Here is a 4,998-nt window from a genome sequence, read left to right as displayed (position 1 = left end):
ATTTTCACGGGCTTTCCTATTGGCCGGCGCGAGATCGGTGGGTGGAGCTACTTGGCGACACTTTGCTGGTGCAGAGAGCAAGGAGCGGGCGGAGTAGCGCGGTTGGTCGCGAGGAGGCGCCGCTGTGCTGCATTCGGGCCGGGCCGGGCCGGGCCGGGCCGGGGCGGGGGAGTTGCTTGCAGGGATTAGAAGGAAATGTTCAATTTAGTGCTTCTGGCCCTTCGGGAGCCCCGACGGAGGAGAGCGTAGGTTGCAATAAGCGCCCGTCTCCAAGAGGGTCATTGGGCCCCTCGGTTCCTTTACTTCTTGTTGGCTGCAGCCCTCCCTGACTTTGCCAGAGTTGCAGGCTGGGCAGGATGTGCTCCATGTGGGCCTGGCTGGGTTGTCAACTTCCAGGTGAGGCCTGGAGGTCTCCTGGAATAACACTTGCTCTCCAGATGCCAGGGATTCGTGTCTGGCTGCTTTGGAGAGTGGACGCCATGGAACCAGCGTGGTGTAGTGGGTACGAGCAGGTGGATTCTAATATGGAGGGCCGGGTTTAATTCCTCAACCTGAGTGGCGGAGGCTTATCTGGTGAACCAGATGTATTTCCACATTCCTACATTCTTGCTGGGTGACCTTAGGCTAGTCACCGTTCTTCGGAACTCTCTCTGTCCCACCTGCCTCACAAGGTGTCTACTGTGGGGAGAGGAAGGGGAAAGGAGGAGGAGGAGTTTGGATTTATATCCCCCCTTTCTCTGCTGCAGGAGACTCAAAGGGGTTTACAATCTCCTTGCCCTTCCCGCCCTCACAACAAACACCCTGTGAGGTAGGTGGGGCTGAGAGAGCTCCGAGAAGCTGTGACTAGCCCAAGGTCACCCAGCTGGCATGTGTGGGAGTGCACAGGCTAATCTGGTTCCCCAGATAAGCCTCCCACAGCTCAGGCGGTGAGGCTGGGAATCCAAACCTGGTTCCTCCAGATTAGATACACGGGCTCTTAACCTCTTACGCCACTGCTGCTTATAAGCTACCTTAAGTCTCCTTAGAGAAGAGAAAGGTGAGGTATAAATCCAAACTCTTCTTCTTTTTCTCTCTCCTCCTTTCTCTCCCCTACTTAGGGGTCTCCCCTTCTCTCTCTCTTTGTTTCTCTTTCTCCCTCTCTGACTTTCCCTCTTTTTCTGTCTCTGTTTCTCTACTACTCTCTCTGTGTTTCTTTCTGTCTCTGGACAGGCTCCTTACAGGAGAGAAGGGTGGGGTATAAATCCAAACTCTTCTTCAGTGGTGGTGAACCTTTGGCACTCCAGATGTTATGGACTACAATTCCCATCAGCCCCTATAATTGGCACAATTATACCCTGCTGAGGTCCCTTCTCTTCCTAAAGCCTCCCCCCCTCCCCAGCCCCCCCCCTCCAGGCATTTATTTATTGGATCTGCACCCTGCTGTCTTTGCCAAAGCAGACTCAAAGCAACCTCCAACAAGTATGTCGATAAAAACATACACAGTGCAATATGACGCCTTAAAGCTCTAACCAGGGTGGAAACATTAAAAATAAAACATCTCTCCTGACTCCACCCACCCCTGTTCCCCCCCCCCCATGCACAATTACACCAATACTTAAAGGGAGGCCAGCCAAGATGGATCCAACCCCGTTGCTGCCCTTAACTATATAGACCTGGCGGAATGGTTCCATTTTACAGGTTCTGCAAAACTGAGATAGATCCAGCAGGTTCTTGGTCTCATTGGACGGAGTGCAGCACCTAGTCAAGGACCGCTGAACACTTTGCAGGCCAGGGGATCACCACTCTTGCCTGGAGTTGGTGTAACCCCCATGCTCAGAATGGGTTGACCCAGTAAGGGGTCGAGACTCAAAGCAGCAAGAGGCTGCAGAGCTCATGTAGTTTGGAGGCGACAAGGCTACCAGACTCGGGCCTTGATTTGCATAAGCCCTTAACACCTGGTTAAGGTAACTGCAATGTTGTTGGGGAGACTGCGGGGAGGGAGTTGTTAACATTTTTTCGCGATGTTGTAAATGTGTTGGGAGTTTACATTGTTTCCGGGGTTTCTTTTGTGTGGTTGGAAATGGGGTGGGACCTCCTGGAAACCTTCATCATGTTGAATCCTGTTCACAAGCCCTTGGAAGGTGGAGTCTTCAAGAATAACCCACTTTGCAAAGAAAGAGGTGGACCTAGCAGAATCAGGGGAGACTGTAAATATAAGGACTTGAAAATGCAAACTGGAATAGGGACCTTGAAGTGTGATGGTAAATATTGATGTTATATGTTAAGAGAGTAAACCGTTTTGTTTTTTTAAAATTTGTTTATTTGCAAACTCGAATTTCAAGGGATTCTTGCCCACACAGAACCAACCCACAAGCTGAGGTTACATTGGCAACCCAATCTGAATGACTTTCCCCCTTTAGCCCAGTTGTGCTGCACCAGAGGACACTTTTGGGCATCTACTCAAAAAGAAGTCTAGGTTTGTATTATAAGGCACACCACACCCACCATCTTCCTTTGCAGCTGGTTTCTGTGTTAGCCTTGCTTAGCGGTGTGTTCAGACTGTGGGCTGTTTCCCTGGTGTGACTTCTACATCCTGCTCTACCCTGCTCTCAAAACAATGGCCTCCACTTTACATGCCTTTATATCTAACCCCCTCCTGCTACCACTGCTGAATGTGCAATGATAGATCAGCCAACCCATGGGAGACATGCACACACAAAACCTTTGTATGCTTAGGGCTGCAACATATGGCATCATTTTAGTAGCCGGGGTCCCAGCCTGGTACTCCCTCTTTTGTGTGCAGAGTTGCTATTCCCCCCCTGAGGCCTATTATTCTTTCATTTCATCTAGGATTGATTCCTCTTCATCCCTCATTTCCTTTGTTACAAGAGCCGGGCAGCTATTCGCTGCCACCCCAACTCGCAGTTTTACGATGTCGGCGTCACACATTGCCTTACAGGGGGGGGATATATGTTTTGACGAGCCAGGGAGCCTGCATTAGCAGGAGATATTGAAGCTTGGCTAAAACTCCTTAATCCTCCCCTGCAAGGAATGGTGCGCTGTCCTCACATCTGTGGGCTTAATGTCTCTCCTTGCTTGTCTCCAAACCGGCTCTGATGATACAGTGTGCAAAGTAGGATCAGGCTCCCCTGAGCAGAACTGTTGCGAAAATTAGATCCCTTAACTTGTAAATTAGCAGAGTGCGTAATAAAAAGAGACCTTGAGACAGTTGCTGTGATTCTATAAAAAGAGTTTACTTACTAACAAGGGAAAAGCAAGGTTACATGGAATAAAAACAAAGAATAACTTTCTAATCTAGTTCTAACTTGGTTACGTTGCATGGGATCCACGGTGCACCACATGTTTCCTATGGACAAGGCAGAATTGCAGGCCTCTTGGGGTGAATCTTCATGAAGAAGATGCAATGTGTGTGTGTGAGGCCTAGGTATTGTGTGTAAGGTGACTTCATGTGTGTGTGTGAGACAAAGAAACACGAAGGTAATACCTGGCTGAGCCTCCACTAAGGGCCAGGGCTTTGCACTAGCCCTACCTGGTGGCTGGCTCTTTCCTCCAACTGTCACGGGCCCCTCACGAGGATCTTGGCGAGTTCATGGAGACCTGTCAAGATTCAAACTTCATTCCTTTGGAGATGCCGGCCAGCTGGTGAAGCCCCTTCCTCCCTTTTCATCATCTGTACATTGCCCTTACCCATCCTGGGCCTTCAGATCTCCCTCTTAAAGAGGGGTTTTGCGATGACCCGGACAGTTGTATTTTTTACATTTATATTTACACTTCATTTTGCATGCTGTATCTTAAATGGTTTTAATTCGATGCTAGAGCCCTTATTTTATCTTATATTGTATTTAATTTATTGAGAGGGCTCCTTTTGCTTATTTTTGTTATTGCCATAGTGCCATAGTGAAATGTATTTTACCACTGCCAGAACCCTCTCGAGTGATTGGGTGAGTATAAAAAAGTCAGATAGATAGAGATGGATAGGGTGGGTGAGATGGAGAGAGAGAGATAGATAGATAGATAGATAGATAGATAGATAGATAGATAGATAGATACCGTGTTTCCCCGAAAATAAGACAATGTCTTATAGTAATTTTTGCTCCCGAATCTGTCTATGGCTTGTTTGGGGATGTGTATTTTTCTATGTTCTGTTAGTCGTGAACACTTCCAGTGCTTTGCTACTGCATTCACTTGCTTCGGAGGATGCCTTATATTTAGCACTTGGCGAAACCCGAGCTAAGCATTTTCAGAGTTATGTCTTATATTTGGGGAGACAGGGTAGATAGATAGATAGATAGATAGATAGATAGATAGATAGATAGATAGATAGATAGATAGATAGATAGATAGATAGATAGATAGATAGATAGATAGATAGATAGTCCCACATAAGCAATGTCGGGTTAACTAGCCAATGGCTTAATCAATGAACTGGTCCTAAAACGATGACCTCAGTAACTAATTAGCATGCACATGGTTAACCCCTTACTTGTCAAGTTGGTGACTGAACCTTTACAAGTTCAAGGCAGATATGCAGTGCTCTGTTTTGGAGCCTCTTCTGGCCAGGGTACTGTTTACAAAAAAAAAGAGGCAGAAAGTTGACTGCATCAACTTGGAAAAGGAAGTTTCAGCGAGGTGTTGGGTTGGTCCTACAGTAGAACAGTTTGATTTGAGTCCAGCAGCACTTTAGAGACAGGCAAGATCTGGACCGGGGGGGGGGGGGGGGCGAGTCAAAACTCCCTTGCATCTGATTTGACTCTCAAAAGCTAATTCCCTGAAAATCTTGCTTGTCTCCAAGGTGCAATTGGACTCAACTCCAGTTGAAAAGGAAAGAGATTCTTGGCGTAGAAGATATACCACCCAGCCCTGCATCACGACAATGTGACCTTTGCCCTTGGTGGCATGGTTTGGCAAGTACACAATGATTGCCAGGCAAGTGTCTGAACCTTCCAAGTTTAAAAGAAGTGGGCAAGAAAGAGAGAAAGAAACAGGGATGGCTGTGTA

This window comes from Sphaerodactylus townsendi, unplaced genomic scaffold (genome assembly GCF_021028975.2).
Source record: "Sphaerodactylus townsendi isolate TG3544 unplaced genomic scaffold, MPM_Stown_v2.3 scaffold_25, whole genome shotgun sequence".
Classification (NCBI taxonomy): Eukaryota; Metazoa; Chordata; class Lepidosauria; order Squamata; family Sphaerodactylidae; genus Sphaerodactylus; species Sphaerodactylus townsendi.
The sequence above is the reverse complement of the archived record's forward strand: the minus strand, read 5'-3'. Positions refer to the sequence as shown.